At 44.5% G+C, this 23,082-nt stretch overlaps 1 long non-coding RNA gene across 1 annotated transcript; it reads left to right on the top strand.

The window, feature by feature from the left end:
* The first annotated feature begins 5,099 nt into the window (after positions 1-5,099).
* On the top strand, positions 5,100-17,845 carry LOC136012580 (uncharacterized). The gene is made up of 3 exons (XR_010611833.1): positions 5,100-5,141; positions 6,467-6,557; positions 16,802-17,845. It is a non-coding gene; the product is annotated as an uncharacterized LOC136012580 (long non-coding RNA).
* Positions 17,846-23,082: the final 5,237 nt, after the last annotated feature.

Below are 23,082 nucleotides of genomic sequence, written 5' to 3'. Positions count from 1 at the left end.
CCATCTTCCTTTTCTTTCCATTTTTTTCATTTGAAGGAAAGAAATTGTATTATTACAGAATCACAGAATCACAGAATCCCAAGGGTTGGAAGGGACCTCAAAAGATCATCTAGTCCAACCCCCCCACAAGAGCAGGGTAACCTACAGTACATCACACAGGAACTTGTCCAGGTGGGCCTTGAATATCTCCAGTGTAGGAGACTCCACAACCCCCCTGGGCAACCTGTTCCAGTGCTCTGTCACTCTTACAGTAAAGAAGTTCTTCCTGATGTTAACGTGGAACTTCCTATGCTCCAGTTTACACCCATTGCCCCTTGTCCTATCACTGGATATCACTGAAAAAAGCCTAGCTCCATCATCCTGACACCTACCCTTTACATATTTGTAAACATTGATGAGGTCACCCCTCAGTCTCCTCTTCTCCAAGCTAAAGAGACCCAGCTCCCTCAGCCTCTCCTCATAAGGGAGATGTTCCACTCCCTTAATCATCTTTGTGGCTCTGCGCTGGACTCCTTCAAGCAATTCCCTGTCCTTGAACAGAGGGGCCCAGAACTGGACGCAATATTCCAGATGCGGCCTCACCAAGGCTGAGTAGAGGGGGAGGAGAATCTCTCTTGACCTACTAACCACACCCTTTCTAATGCACCCTAAGATGCCATTTGCCTTCTTGGCCACAAGAGCACATTGCTGGCTCATGGTCATCCTCCTATCCACCAGGACCCCCAGGTCCCTTTCCCCTTCGCTACTTTCCAGCAGGTCACCCCCCAACCTGTACTGGTACATGGGGTTGTTCTTCCCCAGATGCAAGACTCTACACTTGCCCTTGTTAAATTTCATCAAGTTTCTCCCCGCCCAACTCTCCAGCCTGTCCAGGTCTCGCTGAATGGCAGCACAGCCTTCTGGTGTGTCAGCCACTCCTCCCAGTTTTGTGTCATCAGCAAACTTGCTGATGGTGCACTCAGTTCCCTCATCCAGGTCATTGATGAAAATATTAAACAGCACCGGTCCCAGCACCGACCCCTGAGGGACTCCACTAGTCACAGACCTCCAGCTAGATTCTGCGCCATTGACCACAACTCTCTGCCTTCTTCCTTTCAACCTTTCATTATTTTTTAACATCTTCATTCTTGTCCTGAGCCTTTTAGTTATTAATCTTTCAATACACAGATTTTTATTCCTTTTAAATTTCTTTATTCAAATAAATAAATCCCAATGAAGAAGTATTTTTACGGTGTTTATCAGAAGATTTCAGAGCAATCCATTTATAAGATACAAAATCTCCATTTTATGAATTGGACTGATTCATGGTGATTTTCTGCACCTGTTATTTTGAGAATCTTTTTTCTTATATCTATCATATTAAGCTGATTTTCTGTTCTAGAGATTTAGGAAAAGCATTAGTTGAATTGTTGGTGAAAAGAGACGATAAAAAGTAAAAGTTTCCCTTTTTAAGGCTTTCGATTGCTGGTAATTCCATCTACTACGCAGCACTATTGCTTTACAAGATTCAATTTATCTTTTTTCATTGTTTTACTTGTTAGAGGTAAGCTTTTAATAATGGGAACTTTCCTTACTAAAAGTGTCTGTAGGGCTTTTTATGTACTACAGGCAACAATTCCATGTATACATGACAAAACCCAAAGATTTGAAGTTAATTCCTGGGAAGGGTGAGAGTACTGGGGTTCTGCTTTGGCTTTGTTGCAAAAGTGTGGGTTAAAATGTTGTTCCACTCATGACAGTTTAAATAATAGCAAAAACTTAAATCATCACAAATGTGTATTTATTGTTTAAAGCACTTAGTTGTTAAGTCCAGATCACTTCATGCTTAGTCTATAGTCATAGATTTAGAATGTCTGCAAGGTTCTTGTTATCTCTTGGTAGCAGAGAAGAACTCTGTGCATTAGAGAACTTGTTTTCAAAAGGATTTTTTTTTTCCATGTATATTATTGAAATACTTACAATACAAAGAAGGCTCTAGCGTCTTTTTATTTCCTAATTTAAATAATTTAAAAAGCCAAAAAGTTCAAGAATAAGAAGTTCCTAATAAAGAGGGCAAGCTTACTTGAACTCTTTCATCTGATTTAGTCTCTGTTTATCCTATTTGCTGTAAACCCCCCCATTATATTTTTATAGTTGCATAGTAGTTCCCTTAGTTTTGCTTATTATATTTTTGCCCTGTGTGTAGGGTAGAAGTTTCACAGTATAGTTTATAGATTAAGATCACTTAGAAAAGTGAAATTTTTTTCCTGATTATATGTATTTGGAGGAGAGTGGTCTGTGCAAGCTACACATGCCTGACATGAGACTCGGCGCTGAAGCACACTTGATGTTTCCTCCTGTCAGTGCGTCAGGCCTGAGGCATGATAAAAGCTTGCATATAACCCGGGCTTCCTTTGTTGAGTGTTTTTTGCAATGCAATCAGCCAACAGGAAATACTTAATCCTCTTCAGTTAAAAAAGCAGCGTGAAGGACAGAGCTGAGATCCACTGCTGTTGCTGCTTCTTTAGGTTACGAAGAGTTTTTACTTTAAGTAATGGAATTAAAATTGAGAACTGTCTTGTAAGTCACTTGGTGCATTCAAGGCCCATAGGATACCCCACACATCTTCTTGTATCTGGATCTTTGAGTCTTTCCTGAAATGTTAATTCACTGTGGTGCTTATCACCCCAGTCTGAACTCTAAAGCAATGTAACCTGGCTCATATCTGGGCAGTGACTCTCCAAAATCCTGTCTAAATTACTGTTTCCTCCTTCACTGTTGATGTTACTAGCCTCTTGTGGAAGTACTCAACAGCCTTTTATGGTGAAATAAGCAGGTCTGCTCTGTGAGTCTGTCTTTGTGAATTGCACAGGAGCTTCTCTGCCTGGAATGGAAGAGAGTGATTTTGTGGGAGGATGCTGAAGAATTAAGAGTATGTAAGTTGTTTTGTATGAGCTGCAGATGCAGAGTCAGCACATCACTAAACCCAACTGAAATTATAATGGGCACATCCTGACTGTCAGCTAGTGTGTGTTTAATAGATTAGTGAATCCTTAATGGATGTGGCCAGAAGAGGGCTTTGAGGCACTGAAAAAGAGCCTGGGATGACTCTCACATGAAAAATATAAGCCATCATGTAACAGACTTAGTGGTGGTTTGTTTTCTAACTCTTGGGTAGTTGTATTTTAAAAACAAATGACATGAACACTACTGAATGAAGCTCTTTTACATGCAAGTCTTTTTAAAGTGAAATTTAGTTGGTGACATAGACATTGATAACTTGGTAATTCTCAGATTGGCTTAAGATTGACCTCATGATTTTTTTTTTCTTAAATATTCTCTTATATCTGATTTCTCACCCACTCCCCCCAGGTCACAAAAGGGTCCAGGGGAGTAACCTTTACTGGGATAGAACAGTCCATCTCAAGTCAGTTCTTCCTGCAGCGTAGAAAACTTAGCAGACTGCGTGATCTGACAGCAAGACCATGCTATGGCGGTCAGTGTTCCCTGGTTCAGCCATCCATTAAACATTTTGTGTTGGATTCCACTTGTTTTTCTCTCCCTTCTTTGACAAACTTTGAAAATAGACAAGTGTTTTTCTCACGGTGCCCTCACTCTTGGGCCCTCTATAAGAGCCTGTTTTTTTTTTTTTTGATATGGGGCTCTCTCTTTTCACTCTCAATTTCCGCTGCAGGTTGTTTGCAGCAGTCAGGACTGGTTATATGACAAGCACTATTGCTCTGCCACGGTGTGGCAGCCCGCTCTGTAGAGTCTTGCAAAAGAGCTTCTAGAGGAACGTGTCTATTGGAGTTCAGGAGGCAAGTGGCGTGGCAAACGTATCTGCACTGAAAGAACCATGACAAAACCACGTGTTTTTTCCCCTCTCACCATCATGTGCTCAGTTCTTTCCACTCCTTCCTTAGTTTTCCCCGGGCTGGGTGAGTCAGGCTTTCCAGTCCTGCCTGCCCTCTTTCTCTGCTGAATCAGCTTGTCTCAGGGATTTTCTCACTTGCTGGCAAGGCAGCCATTGCTGTCTTTAGCTGTTTCTTCCTTCTAATGGTTTCTTCCCTTTCTGCTCCATCTTTGCCATTTTTGATCTCTGTATTTGTGTTATTGTTAACAACTTCTCCTACATCTCATTCTTGCCTTTGTTTTCATTAGAAAAAGTAGAAAAATAGTTTAAGAAAAAAAGATAGTCATAAATGCAATAAAAAACATTCAAGAGCTCCAGTAGCAAGCAGATTTTAAAATTATTTTATAGAATGTAAAATGTGTCCAATATATGTATCTTTCATTCCAAACAATTTCATATCTGCTGTTTTAAATGTAGGTTCTCTGCCGCAACAAATTTCTTCCTGGTCTTCTGTTGTCCCTATTCTTCTGCGCAGCAAATATTGCTACCAGAATATTTTGTTTCTGACTGGAGTCATGACTCTTCACCCTGCCCTTTCACACATCGGCTATTTGGCCGTGGTGTTGTTACTCTGCCTTTCTGGTTTCCTCTTTGTTTCTTGTCATATTTGGATTTTCCTTTGCTTTGCAGCAGGGATTGCTTTTTTGCACAGATCAGTAGTTCCCAGGAGGGTGCTGACCATTGACAGCAAATGTCAAGTGCTCCCCATAGCTTTAGGAGCCAGAACACCAAAGCTGCCCTGATTCAAGAGGCAGTGGCTCCTGGGAAGAAAGTGATGGAGCAGCTGGATGAACTGAGTGGTGCTCCAGGTGTTGCTCCTACTGCCTGTATGTGTTGGGCCATCCATGCCCCTCTGGCGCTGTAACCTGTCATCTTCTCAAAGAGACATCTTGGTACCTTGTGAAGGCACCCAGAGGCCTCATGGGTCGCTGATGGCAGCATGTTTTGCTCCACAGTTGCTGCAAGAGAGAGCATGCCCTGCCATACATTGGACAAGACTGATGGCTGTGGGCTTTCAGTGAGTGACTGAATACCAGCCCTGGCTAGAACAAACAGCCCTTATTTCAAAGAAAAGCATTGAACCCATCAAGATTATCAATTGAACATGTTCCAGTGACGTAATAGATCGGTGAACAGGAAGATGGAGTCTATGCGGCATTTCCTGCCTGCAGGGGGAAGGTTTCAAAATTACCACCTTTCGGAAAGAGATGATCTCTCCTATGTCCCTCCTGCAGCTTACTGAGGCAGGGTAAGGGTAGAATCTGAGAGGGGGGGTGGGGAGGGGTGTTGTTTGTTTGGTTTTAACATTTACGTTCCAGTGCAGGAGGCAGGGGGATTAAGTGGTTCAGTGCTTTTACCTTGTTGGTGCCAGTGTGTTAACTCTGCTTTAGAAGGGGTGCCAAAAAGCACTGAAGCCGGGGGCTGTTTGCTCTGAGAAGATTTGGGTGTCTGTCCTTGCTTGCTGTGTTTTATAAGCATGGTGAATCCTGGTCTGTACCACTGCTGAAAGAAGCAGGAGTATGATTCAGATGGATCTGCTAATTTTTTAGGAAAATCCTGGAAACTCCTTCAGTGCTGAAGGTTATCATATCTCCTGGAGAAGGTTCCTGTTTTACACCTGATACATCTGTGACAAAGGGGAGTACCCCCCCCCCCCCCCATTTTTTAATGAGACTTCTGGATGTATGGAGCTTTCATACTTATGCTAGCCCATGTGAAGCTCATCCCAACCTTTCTGAGGGCAAAGTCCTGCTGAAATCCAGGCAGTCACCAAGGAGATGTGTTTACCCTGCTCCACCTCCCAAAGGCTGAAGCTGTTCTTTATCTGTGGACACTGCACCTCTCTTGCTTCCTATGCGACTGCTACACAGGCACTTGCTTGTCCAGGTTACCCTGCAGCACCAAGACAGAAAAAGGCTACAAGGCCTGCAGCTTGGCTGTTTGCAGCCATACAGGCAGCACTGCTGGCAGGAGGTGGGCAAGGAGGAGAACCTGACCCTGTCAGGAACGAAACCCTGCCACACTGTACACTCCAGATTTTTCTTCACCCCTTTATTGTACAGCCCTTTTCATTGTTCTTGTTGTGAATCTCGTATCAGTGATTTCTAGACCCTTTTTTGGCAGCATTACACCAGCCTGGGGTTTCCTGACACCTTCTCTGGAGGGGGAATGTCCCTGCCAGGGCTCACCCCACCTGGGAAATTCCACCGCGCTGAAAAAGTCCAGGGAGCTACACTCATATAGCCTTCCTCCTCCACCTTGCCACTTCCTGTCAAATGGCATAACATCCTGCTGCCCTAACTAGCGCTGAAAGAGAAGTGGTGTGTGATCACTGCAATAAAAGACTCCTTGCTTACTCAGCCGGGACTTATGATAAACCTGCGGGGGGGGGGGTGGGGGGTGGGGGGTGTTATGGGCCTTTCTTTTTATACATTTTTTTATACATTTTTTTTCTCTGTGACCAGAAAGCCAGAGTAAGCAGGACACGTGTGTGTGTTGGGGGGAGTTTCCTTGCTGCTGCCTCTCTGTTTCATACCTTAAAACCTCAGAGGAACTTATCAATCATTCACACAGATGTGGCCATAAGGATCAGATGCCCGTAGGGTGCAAAGAACTGGCTCATTTGCCATAGAGCTAATTCTAACTCCACTCCTTCGACATGCAGGTACACTATTATAATTTCATTTGATTCATTGCTTAAAACCTGTAATTGATTGGAACAATATTGATTTCTCATTATTACTTTGGGGTTTTTGCTTCTAATAGCCTTGCAAGTGGCTTGTGCTATAATTGTCTGTGTATAGGGTTGGGTACAGAAGAAAGGCAGGATTTTGGGAAGCTAATGGATGATAACCAAGTGTGAAGAATCCACAATGAATGGTGGGATATTTGAAAGGCCACAGTGGATTCAGGGGCAAAATACCCCTAAATAGCTTAGCTATTCTGGGCAATTTCTCTGAAACAATTGGTTTTTTAGGGGAGGATGTTAAGAAGGATGGATGCATGGATGGATGCATGGATGGGAAGCTAAGCTAAGCTCAGCTCTGGGAGCACTGAATGGAAGAAACACTTTTAGTGGAAGCAGGTGTTTGGTATAAACTTGATTACAGTTTCTTTTCTGGCAGCTCATCAGTAGTTCTGGAATAGCAGAATGTCATCCTCATATGAGCCTGCCGGCTTCAACAGGATAGGAATGAATTGTCATGGTGCAGTGTGAGACAACACAGGGAAACATGCATAAAAATAGGGATCTATGCCTACTTTCTTGTAATTTAGTAAAATATCTGTGGGAATTAAGAGAAGTAAGTTTAATTAACTTAAACTTGACTTTAAAATTTGTTATGCTAAGGGCTTTATTAACCCAAACCATAAACTTCTTTTCATTGCTTGGTGAGGGTTTCTCTGGTTTACCACATGAGGTCGATTATGCAGCACCTTGGTTCATGACCTGTGCCCATATCTGGCAGGCATGAAGGCAGCTCAGCACTAAGCTTCTTGCAGAGGATGCAATGTTGTCTGGGTTTTAGACCCCCAAAATTTGGGGGCATTTTTGTACCATGATGTCATCAGAGACTTGAGTGTGGCTGCGGACAAGTGGTTTGCAAGTACTTTAGATGGAAGCCAGGTATTTTCAGCTGGGACATTGTGGTTTGCCTGGAGGCACACATGCGCAGAGAAAGGGTGATACCCTGGGTTCTCCCTCAGCCAGACTGGGTGACCAAGGTCAGGGACGAATGTCACCTAGGGACATAGGGAAGAAGGCCATGTATCTGCTACAAGTGGAACTCCAGTATCATCTTGGAAGGCAAATGATTTATTTTTTGATAATTAGAAGTTTATCGACTTTCTTTACATCAAGCCACATGTTTCCCATTGTGCTTAATAGCAGTGGATAGGCGGAGTGTGTGTGTGGAGGCACTATCTGCCTCTGGATTCGGGACACCAGCTGAGCCCTGGGCTGCCTGGGGAAGATGAGCAGCCTCAGCCCTGCAGCCTGCTCTGCCTACATCAGAGCCCTGCTTCTGCCTCAGAAGTAGTGGTTGGGATATCATCATCATCATCAACTAGCTGCTGGAAATGGGCTTCCAGCAGCTCTCCGGAGTGCTGGGAAGCCTCCTCACCCCTGGGCTGCCCGGAACAGCAAGGCAGCGAGCACAGCAGCATCTCTCCCCTTGGCTCTGCCTCATACTGCAGTCAGGATGGTATGCTCTGGCTTTGCTTCTAGTCCTGGGGCTTTCAGAGGGCAGCAGAATTCAGTCCTGCTGGTGCTGCTGAGAAATCCACGTGTGATTTTTCACGTTCCTAGTCACAAGCTCCTGAGATGGAACGTGCAAAACTGTCTTTACTCTTGCTTTCTTCTCAAAAAATTGGCAGGAAATTAAAAGAAAACTTGAACATCCATGGGCTAGCTTCTGTGAAGAGCAGTGTCCTGTCAGACAGGATGTGTCTGGCTTCAGCTGGTGTCTTTTCCCAGCTGGAGGAAGGTGCCAATGCCTGGGAACAGAGCTCTGCACCATGCCCCACAAAATCAAAGAATTTATTTCCAACTTTCTTGATGTTTTATGCTAACTCATGCACACTTTACATATTACAGTAGATTTGTCATTTGTTGTGGATTTCTTTCTAAATGTGTAGCAACTGGCTGTTAGAAGTTTAGTTTCTTGCTTAGAAGCAAGAAAGAACACAGTACCCTTCTCATGATATTAATATTCTTTATGCAGACATAGGACATGTCTGGTTGAGACTTATGTGATAGAAAATTCTGATCCATAGATGGAGCAATGTTGTCCCAGTTGTCCTGACACACTTTTAACTGAAGATAAATCCTGCCCCAGTACATGCAATTCATCCCAAGCACAGGAAAGGTTTTGTACTTCTGCTTTGAAGCAATCTAACCTTTTCCCTGCCGTTATAAAATTTCACTGCCTTGGTTTAGGTGCTTTTTTAAATGAGAAAATTTCCTGTTTATTGAATTTTTGTCTGACTAATGGAGGACTAAAGCTGACTTTCAGGACTTTGCCCAGGTCAGTCAGTTGTGTTTTGAAAGCTGGAATTTCTGTAGTGAATGCAAGTCTGAACTGAAGGCATTTAAACTCCATAAACTGGAAAACACAGTGAAATAAGATCAAGGTATAAGACAAGGGCATTCCCTTCAATGATCTTTGCAATGTTAACATGGTTCAAGCATCTTTTACTGTGGTTGTTTTGTTTCTGCCTGGGCTCTCCTGTCTGCTGATCTGCACCCTTGAGCTGGTGGTATGTTCACAGGCTGTGTAAGATTGTGCAAATCAGTGCTGGGGCTTCCTGCAGGTGTTGATCCCGCCATGCAACCACAGCACAGGTGATCTGCATGTGTGCTGATATTGTGGCTTGGGATTTCTGGACTGGTCAGCCCAGTTGGATTTGCTGTCCAGTGTATGTGACTGGTTTGCTATGTCCAAGAATTGGGTAAATTTTCCAAGTCTGGCTGGATAACATTTTTGAGTGGAAAAACACATGTTTGGGAAGCCTGGATGTAACCTTAGACAGGTTGCCTGTTACTACACATAAATTGAGAGACTAGGAGCGCAGGGTCCCAGGTAGATTGTAGTTGGAGAAATTGTATTTTTCTGAGTAAAAATCTCACTGAGATAAAGCAGTTTTTCCTCCTGTTCCTGTACTGAGGAGTTGAGTGGCAATGCTGCACTGGGACAGCTCTGCTGTCCCTGCTAGAAAGGGGTTTTGTTTTACAGGTGATCCTTGCCTGTGAAAGGTAGGAAGACTGAAACTGAAGTGCACCAGAGCCTAACTCATCCTCTGTGCTTATAGTACAGGCTCCTGCATCTGACAGCAGAAAATAGAATTAATGTGGATGCAGAATTACAGGTTTTGGCCCAGGTTGGTTGCCTGAGTTAAGAGGAAAAAGGTCTTCAGTGTGAGTCACGAGGAAAACTAATGCTTTCCCCTTCAGACCTACACTGGGACTCCCTAACAGCACTGAGAAGATGCACTAACTCACTTTCTATACGGGAAGATTGGAACAAGCAAAATATTTTGAGGCAGGGATGCGCACTTTTTACCTCATCTATGTACATACAGTATCCTTTACAGGTGATACATGACACTGCCCTTTGCTATGGGGAAACAGCCTTCTGCTCCCTATTTGCATGCTGTGACATCAGTGGTGCATGTATTTCTCAGCCATTAGTTCCTACTGCAAGGCACTAATGAACTAATGAGGTATGTGAGCTTATAAGAAAACATGACTAACCAGGGCAGTGAGTACACTGAGAGGAATGTCCACAAACACAAGGTGCAACTATGGGGAAACTCTTTACTTGTACAGAAATGAGATCCACTTAACCACCTTTGTAACCCTTGCTGGGTTTGGGCTTTCTTTTCCTCTGTACTGATTTCAGCTGCTTTCTATATGCAGTGAGAAAAGATCTACTTAGGAGCAACCCAACTTTAGGAAAAAAAATAAAAATTCAAACAGCCTGAGAGAAAAAAAGAGAAAAACTGAGGACATTCTCTGGATCAAAGGAGCAAGCCCCAGAAGAAAACATGTTAAAAAAATAGTCTGAGTTTTCCTTTTATATGAAGAATTATATATGCCCTTTTTGAAGTTCTGGCTAATCCCAGAATGTCAGTTTTGGAGACCAATGCCTAGTAAAAAATGAAGCAATACAAGTATAGCAAAGAAGGAAGAAATACTAAATCCTCTGTACTGGCTTTTAGAGCGAAACTGTGTCATGGCCTATTTCCAACCTGCTGGCATGTGCTCTGCTAAACTGTTAAAGCAAACAGAGGTATTGATCCTGAACAGTTTCTAGGAGTGGAATAGTTACTAAGCTTTTATCTCTGTTTTTCTGGATGCTATTCTGAAAGCAAACCACATGTTATGCCACATGGCTTGGGGTTTGTGTACTGTGTGGAAATGGAAATGCTGCTAGGGTACAGAGGTGTGGCGGTGGTGTTTGCACACCTCTACTGACACTGCACCAGGCATTAATTACATCTATTGGAGAATAAGGAACATTTAACATCCACACAGCAAATGCTTGTGTTAAGCAACTGGGTTGTAAGCTACCAGTTTTATTTCCAGTTTGAGAAATACCACAAAGGTTATACTTCTCCAGAAATGCATTGCAAAACTGAATTTGTGTAAATAGTAGTTTGTGCTCTGCCTCTTTACCTAGGGGCTGATCCTCATCCTATGATGCTGCTTAGGAGATGGACAAAGAGAGATGTTTATTCTATTCCCATGCTCACTGAACCATAGGCTGCTCCAACAGCTGGCATGTTCCTCACTTGCAGTTAGGAAGGACTGTGTGCCTGGCAGAGTGATTACATGCTGGTATAGAGAGAAGGCAAAGCTCTACTTTCTTGGCTTGATTTATTTATGTATTTATTTGAAGCCTACATCCCCTATAACATTCACCCTAGTACGTGCCCTAGGAACTGAGCAGTGCAGGCACACTGATGTTGTAAAGGCTAGCCCTTTCCTTACAGCTGACCAGCCACATCCATACAGAGCAATATCCCTTACTCAGCCTTGGTTTCTTCTGAACTCCATGTGGCCTCCCCAGGATGCATCTTCTGTTCGTTGGGTTTTTTTTTTCCTTGGGTTTTTTTTTCAACTGTTGTATGTATGAAGGAGCTACCGCTTCAAGGGGATTTTCTGAGAAGAAAGAAGAGCTAGAATGCTTTTTGGAGAGTAAGCTAATATAGAGGGATACTACTGGCAGACTCTTGCTCAGGCTTCACCAAAAAGAGCTAGTTTCTCTCAGAACTCAGAGCTCAGAACTGAGCTCACGTAACAGCACTGTTACCAGTCCTGGGACCAGGACGTGACGATGACCTATGGGGCCACATCATCTGACCATATAGAGGTAGGGACGTCTTCAGACTGTGTGCTTGGTCCTTGCCCTGCTCCCTTGTGTGGGCTTTTCAGGGCTGATTGCAGGCAGATCTGCCGGAGGTTTCCTTTCAGCTGCCTTGCTGCCACTCCATGGGATGGCCCAGAAGTCTCCTGTCCTGCAGCATCACTGCAAAGTTCATGTCAGAAAGGGTAGACCAGAGATTCCTGAAAGCAGGCAGCAAAACTTCTCCCTCAGTTTTAATTTGTGCTATCATTATTGACATGCTGTTCTCAGTATTGAGGGCCTAGGTACGAGAGAAAATCTCATGGTTACAATTAAAAAGGGTGTTGACAAGATGGAATTGTGATGAGAAACCCCAAAATGCTGAGCAGGCTTCTTGATTTTGCTTTGGCTTGGTGCCGTGGCTCAGCTGTTTCTGTGTAATGAGAGCACAGTTACTTGAGATGAATGCAGAGGGGAAGCCCAGCCCAGCATGTACAATGCAGCTTTTCTTTGTGTGGGCTCCCACAGCAAAAGGGAGACACATGACCTTGGTTAGCCTTGATGTTTAGTTGGTGGTTGAAGTTTACGGTTTTGGCTTTCAACCTCTCTGACTTTTGCAATGACTACCCAGCAAGTGCAAGCTTTGAGACAACAGGAATTTTTGTTGTTCTTAACTGGATTTTCAGATCCCTTCAAAGTAGCTCATGGGTGTTATCATGGTTTAAGCCCAACCATAAATCAGAACCATGCAGTCTCTATCTCACTCCCCCCCTTCCCCCCACCCCGCTCCCTGAGGGATGGGGAGAAGAATTGAAAGAATGTAACTCCCATGGGTTGAGATAAGAACAGTCCAGTAACTAAGGTATAACACAAACCACTACTGCTACCACCAATAATGATAATGATAAGGGAAATAACAAGGGAAGGGAATACAACCACTCACTGTGGAGGATTGGCTTGTCGAAAAAAGGTCAAAAGGTCATGCTCCCATCAACGAGCTGAAACAAGACATCTGTGTAGAAGATGGTGCAAACCTCTCACACCAGATAATGAGGAAATGAAGGACACCGGCAAACAGCAACATACTATGACCAATCACAGCCAAGGCCACTAAGTGATAAGTGCATGAGGAGGATGGTGGGGGGGTGCACGGTGTAGCTGCAAAAATGTAGAAGCTACAAACCAATGATCTTGTAACATGTAAAAGCTGTAAGCCAATGATCTCTCTGTAACCAAACTATAAACATGCAAGCAAGGTATATAAGTATCCATCTGCTTAGCAATAAATGAGACTTGTTGGTCATCATCTGATGAGCTCGTCTCCCGGCGATTTCCCACAACTCACCACCCACCAACTGTGACCCCGACCCTGGCAGTGAACTAGCCCTTCCAGGTAAATGCCTGCAGTTTATATCCTGGGCATGACATGCTGTGGTACGGAATACCTCTTTGGCTAGTTTGGGTCAGGTGTCCTGTCTCCGCTTCCTCCCGGCTTCTCCTCCTCCCTGGCAGAGCATAAGACTCCTTGGTCAGACTAAACATTCTGACCAGTAACTAAAACCATCGGTGTTATCAGTGCTGTTCCCAGAACAAAAGTCAAAACCACAGCACTGCACCAGCTACTAAGAAGGAGAAAAAATGCCTGCTACTGCTGAACCCAGGACAGTATCCACCCCTTATTTCACGTCATGCTCAGATCCCACATTTTCAATATATCATCACTCTTATATATATACATATATATACATCCACAGAGAGAGAGAGAGATCATTCCTTAGTGCATGGAACAATTCCTATAAAGCTGCTGAGTCCATTCAGTCCATGATGTTGGGCTCCATCTCTTGTAACAGTCTTTCAGAGCAGGAGAGGCTGTGTGCAGTGTTCATGCTCATGAATAACCTGGGCAATAATGTCCAATGCTAAGTCCACCCCTCGATCATGAGTCCATCTGTATGTTGCATCTCCGCCATGATGGCCTAAGGTGTCATGGGCCCACCAGGCTCAAAATAATTCACCCTCCACTTCAGCAGTTTCTGCTACTTGTCACTGGGGACTCCATACAGCTGCCTTCCATCTCTGATGCTTCCAAAGCACTGGAGGGGCCCAGTGGACTAGGTACTTGCCCATACTCTCCCACATACCCTGCTGTGGAGGATTAGCTTGTCGAAAAAGGTCAAAGGTCACGTTCCCATCAACGAGCTGAAACAAGACATCTGTGTAGAACATGGTGCAAACCTCTCATGCCAGATAATGAGGAAATGAAGGACACCGGCAAACAGCAACATACTATGACCAATCACAGTCAAGGACACTAAGTGATAAGTGCATGAGAAGGAGGATGGTGGGGGGGTGCACTGTGTAGCTGCAAAAATGTAGAAGATACAAACCAATGATCTTGTAACATGTAGAAGCTACAAACCAATGATCTTGTAACATGTAAAAGCTATAAGCCAATGATCTCTCTGTAACCAAACTATAAACATGCAAGCAAGGTATATAAGGATCCATCTGCTTAGCAATAAATGAGACTAGTCGGTCATCATCTGATGAGCTCGTCTCCCGGTGATTCCCACAAATGGTGACCCCGACGTGATCCCTCGAACACCACGATGGGACGACGTAAGTTGTGCTTGGGTCCTGATCGCAGCCACAGGACGGTCAAAGCGCCAAGATCTCAAGATTTTAAGCGCCGGACCCTGGGTGACCGTATAGACGAGCCCGGCCAATACGCGCCGCCGAAACCTGAAGGGGCTGCAACAAGCGCGCTAAGGTATGGAAAGGCAAGCGGCGTATGATTTATTTACTGCCTTCTTACAAAAGCGGCAGGTTAAAGGGATCTACCTGCAGAAAGAGCTGCAGGGACTGTTAGCTTATGGACAGTCTAAGGGATGTTTTGTTAACCCTCACACTGTCCATGAATTAGCAGAATGGCGAAAATTTGGAGATAAGATTTGGCAAGCTATATATAATACCCTGTTAAAACAAAAGGCTGGGAAGACAGCAGGGATCGGGAAAGCTCCGAAGAACGCAGCCACGGAGGGCAGTGACACTGTGAAACATTTGTTGGTCATTTGGAGAACTATTTTAGAGATGTTAAAGTCAAAAAGTGAGATCGTGGAACCCAGTGTCCCCCCCCCACCCCTGGCCACCCTTGAGCCTCTGCCAGTTGCCACCGCGGCTGCAAAGTCTGAAGACAGAGATGAAGACACTCTTTTTGACCCGGACCCTATTGACCCCAAGAAAGAGCCTGTGCGTGCTCATCAGGCTGCTGTTGCTGCTCCTGAAGTTCTGACGCCTGTTAATTCTGATGCTGACCTGGATGATCCTTTGGACATGGAGCCGGAAAAGAAGCCTAATTTATATAGCCCAGATCCTCATGATAAATGGACAGCTGTAAAGGGAGAAGTGAGATGGGTGGGGGATGCAGATGTATTGTGTGCTTTCCCTGTGATGTATGTGCTGGATCAAGACCTGCGGTGGAAAGGTCTCTCGTATGCCCTTATCAGGGGTATCGAGAGGACTGTGGTGGACTGTGGTGGACCGTGGACTTGGGGTCCCACATACAACTCATTCGATACAGTCTGTCTGTGATACTCATGTACTAGAAGTTAGCAAATATGTCTATGATTCTATTGATGCTTGGAAACCTTTATAGATATTGCTGGCCACTTCTTCTGACATAGACTGGCCACCTGCGTCAGAATGAGTGTGCATTTTGATCAGTATAAAAGCCCAAGCCTCATGCGATATGAGGGAGGCAGAGCCTCTGCGGGGACGCTCGCTAGGGCTGAGCCTGCCACCTCACACTGGGATGATGCTTGTTGGAGCTGGTTTCCTAATAGTCTTCACAGAGTCCTTGTGCCACGTTCTGTACGTGGGACTTTATAGTGCGAGTAATGATTGTCTGGATTTTGTGTTTCAAACATTGTAGTTGTGTGAAATGTGCTTGTGGGATCCCATATGCATACGTATGTGTGTGTGTGTGATGAGAGCAGATGGTGTTCTATGTATTTTTTTTTTTTGTTATCATGTTCATGTAAAAGTTTTTAACAGGTAGTGGTTTAACATTTCAGGCAAGAAAGGGTTAATGCAAAAGTGTGGTTGCTGACAGGTATTTATGGCTGCTGCTGAAGCAGGCAGGCAGCTGTAGCTGCTGCCGAGCAGGCTGCTGTTTGTAGCTGTGCAAAGCAGAGTGAACAACTTTTGAAAAAAAAAAAAAAAAAAAAAAAAAAAAAGAAAAGAAAAGAAAAAAAAAAAAAGAGGCGGGGGGGAGAGAAGAAAAGAAGGTAAAGTTGCAGAGCACAGGTAGACAAATGCGAATCCAGGTGATAGATCGGAAATCTATTCAGAGAGAGGCTCTGTCAAACAATGATTTTGATTGTTGCAGGAAAAGATTCTCGCCTTTCCTGTTAAGTACCAGATTAACGCTCAAGGTCAGGCAGTAAATGCTGAAATGTCTCCCTTAAATTGGAAATTGCTATCTCAGTTAAGGCAAACTGTTATTTCTACAGGCATTCAGTTTGAACCCACTAGGCAGATGTTGTCATATATTTGGGGAACGGATTTGCTGTTATATTAAAAGTATTGTGAAATTAATCCTCACCCCTTCACAGCTGTTGTTATGGAACATGTATTGGCAGAAAACCTGTCAAGAGGCAGTTGCAGTTCAGCGAGGCCAGGGAGATCCCCTGATTGGGGTGCAATTACAACACCTGATGGGAACTGGACAGTTCTCCACTAAGGAGGCTCAAGTCCAGCTAAGTCCAGAATTGTTAAAAGAATCTATGAGACTAATCTTGCTACTGGGGAGATCATCATCTGCGTTGAAAGGACTATTCATTGTTCCAGGTGTCATCGATGCTGATTATATGGGTGAAATTACGTTAAATTATTTATGCATCTTTGGTGATGAACAAACTCCAGCGGTTATTAAGCACTTTGTACAAACAGAAGATAAAGCCTTCTTTTAAGGCGTACTATCGAGATCCTAATACAGATCTGTGGCAGGGACCGGCAGAAGTAATATATCTGGGCCGTGGTTACGCCTGTGTTTGTGCTTCTGCAGGACCCTTGTGGGTACCATCCAAGTGACTAAGACCGGCTGCTGCAAAAGCTCCAGTGACGGCGTCTCCGAGCTAGTGTATGGACCCTGACTCGCAGACCCAGGAGGAGCGTTGCTTGCGCCGAGCGCTACAGCCACTAATAGAAGAACTTAACTCCTTAATCAACACAGAGCTTTCGTTGAGCACGGTTGCCCTCCTAGATCCGGTCCATGGCCACAGGCATATAGTGGTACAACTGAGATTGGTGATACAACAAGTGCTTCGATAACTCTGTAGTTTTTGTCATCAGTGTGACCCTACAGTAGAATTATATTGTGGTGGTTGTCAGTCTATAAGGCATCTTCACCAGAGTTAGCTGAAACAAAGACCTTTTGTATAGTCTGTCAAATTATCTTTTATGTAACCCGCTTATAGCGCTTCAGAAATACTTAGCTGATTTTAGAAGTTTCACTTCATAGAGCTGCATATATGCTTGCTTTACAAGCTGCTTCGCCGTTATAGGTCTCATAATTATAGGGGGTTTGTTACTTTGTTATGCTTTGCAATGTTGTTCTGCTTGTTTACAACGACTCCTGACTCAGTCCTTATTCCTTTATAAAGAAAAAGGGGGAATTGTGGAGGATTAGCTTGTCGAAAAAGGTCAAAGGTCACATTCCCATCAACGAGCTGAAACAAGACATCTGTGTAGAACATGGTGCAAACCTCTCACGCCAGATAATGAGGAAATGAAGGACACTGGCAAACAGCAACATACTATGACCAATCACAGCCAAGGACACTAAGTGATAAGTGCATGAAAAGGAGGATGGTGGGGGGGTGCACGGTGTAGCTGCAAAAATGTAGAAGATACAAACCAATGATCTTGTAACATGTAGAAGCTACAAACCAATGATCTTGTAACATGTAGAAGCTACAAACCAATGATCTTGTAACATGTAAAAGCTATAAGCCAATGATCTCTCTGTAACCAAACTATAAACATGCAAGCAAGGTATATAAGGATCCATCTGCTCAGCAATAAATGAGACTAGTCGGTCATCATCTGATGAGCTCGTCTCCCGGCGATTCCCACACCCTGCCACTCATGACTGTCCAGCCTTGGGGAAAATCTCTTGGTCCTCCTATATCATCGTCTAACCCTAGACAAGACCCAAACATGACTCCGCTTAACTTTCAAGATCAGAGAAAATGGTCATGGAGAAAACACACTCTGTATGTATGCCAACATGGTGATCCCCATCACAATCAGCAGGCAGGTCTCAAGGGTACCCAAAGGCCATTCAAAACCTTCAAAACCCTCCAATGATGCTGCTGTACTTGTCACTGCGGCTGGTGTAGCTGCTGTGCTTGGAGCTGAAGTAGCTGCACTGTCTGCTGCAGTCGGAGTTTGAGTAGCTGCTGTACTTGTCGCTGGGGTTGCTGTAGTTGCTGTGCTTGGAGTTGGAGTAGCTGTGTTATCTGTTGTAGTCAGAGTTTGAGCAGCTGCTGTAGTTGTCACTGGGGCTGGTGTAGCTGCTGTGCTTGAAGCTGGAGTAGCTGTGCTGTCTGCCGCAGTCAGAGTTTGAGTAGCTGCTGTACTTGTTGTGGGGGGGGTGTGGGAATGTGTCCTGGGTTTACCAATAGTCGTTTTTCTCCTTCTTAGTAGCTGGTGCAAGCTCTGTGTTTTGACTTCCAGCCTGGGAAGAGAGCTGATAACACCGATTGTTTTTAATTGTTGCTAAGTAATGTTTATTCTGGCTAAGGACTTTGTGAATCTCACACTCTGCCGGGGATGAGGGGAGGCCGAGAGGAAGCAGAGATAGGACACCTGACCCAAGCTAGCCAAAGAGGTATTCCATACCACAGTACGTCATGCCCAGGGAGGTAACTGGGATTTACCTGGAAGGGCACAATCTCTCTCTTTGGGGGGGCTGAACTCGTTCGGCGGTGGTATCCTATTCTCTTGTTACTTTCTCTTATCATTATTATCATTGGTGGCAGCAGTAGTGATTTGTGTTATACCTTAGTTACTGGGCTGTTCTTATCTCAACCCATGGGAGTTACATTCTCTCAATTCTTCTCCCCTTCCCTCCGGGAGTGGGGAGGGTCGGGGGGGTGGGGGGGGGGTGGGGGGGGTGAGGAAAGAAAGAGGGAGGAAAAAAAAGGGCGGGGGGGGGGGGGGGGAAGTGAGTGAACGAGCTTTGTGGTTGGGTTTAAACCACGACAGATGCCTCCCTCATAGGCTGACCACCTGAGGAGGGGAAAAAAGATGTGTAATTGCTATACACCTCTATTATATACCTCCCAAAGTGTAGGGGTGGTGACCACACTTGGAATGTAAGCCAGATCAGTTTCATGGTCAATGAGTCTATTGAATTACAAGTCATTACCATAAAGTACAATGAAACTAGAACATTAGCTCAAGACCCCCAGCTGATAAACACTAACACAGCAAATACCGGCTGTAAGTAAGGTACAACATGCTGAAATTCTGAGATCAAGAGCAACAACTTTGAGAGCCAATAAGTCAGCATTGTGATGAGTGACTATTAATACAAAACAATGAATGCTTATCACAAATACGATTAGATACACACCAGTCAGATGTGTCATTATCTCAACCCCTCGTGCCCCACATTGGGCACCACAAAGAACTGTCATGGTTTAAGCCCAGCTGGCAACCCAGAACCACGCAGCCACTCACTCCCTCCCCTTCATCCCCCCACTCCTGGAGGGATGGGGAGAAGAATTGAAAGAGTGTGACTCCCATGGGTTGAGATAAGAACAGTCCAGTAACTGTTATACCTTTAACACAAACCACTACTGCTACCACCAATAATGATAATGATAAGGGAAATAACAAGGGAAGGGAATACAACCACTCACCACCCACCGACCGATACCCAGCTCGACCCCAGCAGTGAACTATCACTTCCAGGTAAACACCCGCAGTTCTACATCCTGGCCATGACGTGCTGTGGTATGGAATACCTCTTTGGCTATTTTGGGTCAGGTGTTCTGTTTCTGCTTCCTCCCGGCTTCCTCTCCTCCCTGGCAGAGCATGAGACTCAGAAAGTCCTTGGTCAGACTAAACATTCTGACCAGCAACTAAAAAAATCGGTGTTATCAGCACTGTTCCCAGGCCAAAAGTGAAAACCACAGCACTGCACCAGCTACTAAGAAGGAGAAAAATGACTGCTACTGCTGAACCCAGGACAGGTGTGCACAAGTCTCGCTCTCAAAAAGTATCAATCAAGTATATTGGTATAACCTAAGCCAAGACTGATTAGCTTTAATTCCACAATACCTGTCCATGTTGTGTTCTGAAGTAAGGGAAAAAGCAAGGTTTTCAGAAACAAATGCATTTTGTGTCTGATTTTTGCAGCTGTGTGAGATACCAGTACAAGCATATCTCACTGTTTGCATACACACAGAGAGGTTTCAGGACAAATGTTGCTAATACTGGCCGTTAGTTGGCATTATTGATATATCCCAGTAAAATGGAGCTGGTGCAATAGAAACCCGTGAGGGTAGCTCTGGGTGAGCTGAGGCATTCACCAGCTCTGGAAGGCGATGGGTTGCACTGAATTCAGCCAGAGCAGGCAGAAACCACCTGGGCACCACAGCCTTGTAATGCCTTCCCAGCTGACCCCCCGCTTTTCCGCAGTTTATTGCTGTCCGTAGGGGCTATGCTGGGTTTCCAGTCAGAAGAAGAGGTGACAAGCTTTTGGCCACCACCCTGCCCTGGAGGAGCTTTCTTAGGGTGAAGACATCTCACAGGGGTTTGGTCACCACAGATGTTACGTAGTGTTTAGGCCAAAACAACAAATACTCAAGGTCTGCACCATTAATAACTACAATTTGTAGATGTAGCAATAATTTACCAGTAACTTGCATGGAAGCACTTTGAGAGCACAAGGCTGCTGGGAGCCAGCTCACCTTGTGTAACTGATGGGTGTGTGTTTTTTTGAAAGAGCCTTTTGTTACAGAGCTCAGTGGAATTAGACTTGTCTTAATCTTCTTTGACTGGGAGTAGATTTATGCCAGAAGACCTGATAAATAAGATGTCACTGATGAAACGAGTATGAGATGAGGTATCAGAGTGTTGCCTGAAGCAGATTTTGCTGGTAAGAGGAGAGCAAGTCACCAATTCACGGTTCAGGAAAGTAGGAACTTTGGAATAGAAGAGAAAAAGCAATCCCACACTCTTGTTGAGACAAAAATCTCATTAAATAGTGTTATAGAACAGTTTTTATTCATGCATGAGGACTAATCTTCAATTAAAACCATTCCAAAATTGTTACTGAATTGCAAAGATAAAGGTGCCATCCGTCCCTGCCTGCGTGTGGTTTAGGGACCTTCCCTGATACAGTAAGACTATGACAAGAAATCCACTTTTGGTTTGAAATACGCTTTTAATCTCTACATTTTTAAGGGAATTGTAGGCAACTGTGGTGCCAAATCTGATTTTCTGGATGACAGACTTCCCAGATTCACACTATCATTTTCTAAAGACAAGATCCATTTGCTGCAGTAGTTGGAGACCCCCCTGTCTAGATTAAAATGGCTGCCTGGCAGGGGTGAGGATGCAAAGGCTGATCCATTGGAATTGCTTTCGGAAAGCTGGGTTGTGGGTCCACCCCTCAGCCACTGAGCCTGCAAAGAGTGTTCAGGGGCTGAAGGACCTCTGAGCAGCAAGTGCTTTTAAATGAGGAAATACTGAAAAGTGTGTACCTAAGTTTAAGGTCTCATAACTGAGATCTCAGGCTTGAAGAACAGCAGTGACCCACCTCCTTATGTGTTTAAAATACACAGCTTGATTTCACAAATCCTCACTTGCATAAAGAGGTTTGTGAAACGAGGGAGAAGGTGTGCTTGGGAGATAGCTGCTGATTAGGGAGCAAGTGAGTTTTCCCCTTTATTAGGCTGTGCTATTTCTGGCACTACTTGGCATCTGGTTTCATTTTATAGGTCACATTTGCAAATTGTACTGTGACTGCATGAGTCAGTTTTACACAATGGTGTAAAACAACAGCCTTTGGAGTAGAAAAATGCTGAGCTAATTCCCAGTGAAACCCTTCCTTCAACTAACAGCAGAGGAAACATTTGAATAAAGTAATTCACTCCTGCCTCCTCATGGGCTGATTAATATAATTTCATGTTGCACCTGTCCCATGTTTTTTAATAAAACTAAAACATGTATAATAATCTAAATTATAGATCTCCAATTTGCATAATACACTTTAGAAATACAGTGTTGTTTCACTACATATTTTTTTGGGTGGCCACAGAGCTAAAAACATCTTGATCGCAGCCTCATGGACAAAAAAGCACGCTCGTATTTTAGAAGATGGTGACCTCAGTGGAAAAAAAGAAAGCAGAAATATTGGTTTGAGAAGTAGAAATCTGAGAAGTCTCCCCTGTGAATATGGGTAATAACTCAGCTGTGTTGTTAACAGTAATCACAGGCACATGGTTTCGCCCAGTTTTTGTTTAGGTATTGTATTGCTTGCCCACTTCTCCCTGCTGGCTTCTACCATGAGGCTTTGCCATCACAGTATGGTGCAACCTGAAAACAAAATTACTTCTGTGTCTGTCTCCTGCTTATCACAGCCTTCGATACCAGAGGGAAAGATATGACTCATCTCTGTTGTGAGTAACTGCTCACATTCCCCTTCTCTCTGGATGCTGCACACGACCAAAAAAATCCCCATGCTCCCAAGCTCGTGTCCCCAGAGCAGAGGCTTGGTAGGAGCGGGGTGGGTGATCCCATGCCACCTTTGTGCTTGGGGCAAGGGGTACATGCCAGAGGGGATACAAGCCTGCATCAGTAGTGGTGGGAGACTGAGGGTGCTGCTTGTAGTGCTGCTTGTGGTTTCCATCTCTGCAGCTGCACACAGTGGAAATTTGGGGTTGCATGCTTCACAAGTGAGGGCTACAAAGGCTGCAGGAGGCCTCCACAGGAGAGGTCAGGGTGCAAGGTGGCACCCAGCTCTATTCATCCCCATCCCAGAAACATAGGATGGGTTGGGTTGGAAGAGACACAAAGATCATCTAGTTCCAATCCCCTGCCATGGGCAGGCGCACCTTCCACTAGACCAGGTTGCTCAAAGCCCCATCCAACCCAGCTTTGAACACTGCCAGTGATGGGGCAGCCACAGCTTCTCTGGGTAACCTGTTCCAGTGCCTTACCACTTTCATAGTAAAGAATTTCTTCCTAATATGTAATAGAAATTTATCCCCTTTTAGCTTAAAGCTATTCCCCCTTGTCCTGTCGCTACACGCCCGTCTCCAGCTTTCCTGC

The sequence above is a fragment of the Lathamus discolor genome, chromosome 4 (assembly GCF_037157495.1).
Source record: "Lathamus discolor isolate bLatDis1 chromosome 4, bLatDis1.hap1, whole genome shotgun sequence".
NCBI classification, from domain to species: domain Eukaryota; kingdom Metazoa; phylum Chordata; class Aves; order Psittaciformes; family Psittacidae; genus Lathamus; species Lathamus discolor.
This window is presented reverse-complemented; position numbering and strand designations above follow the sequence as displayed.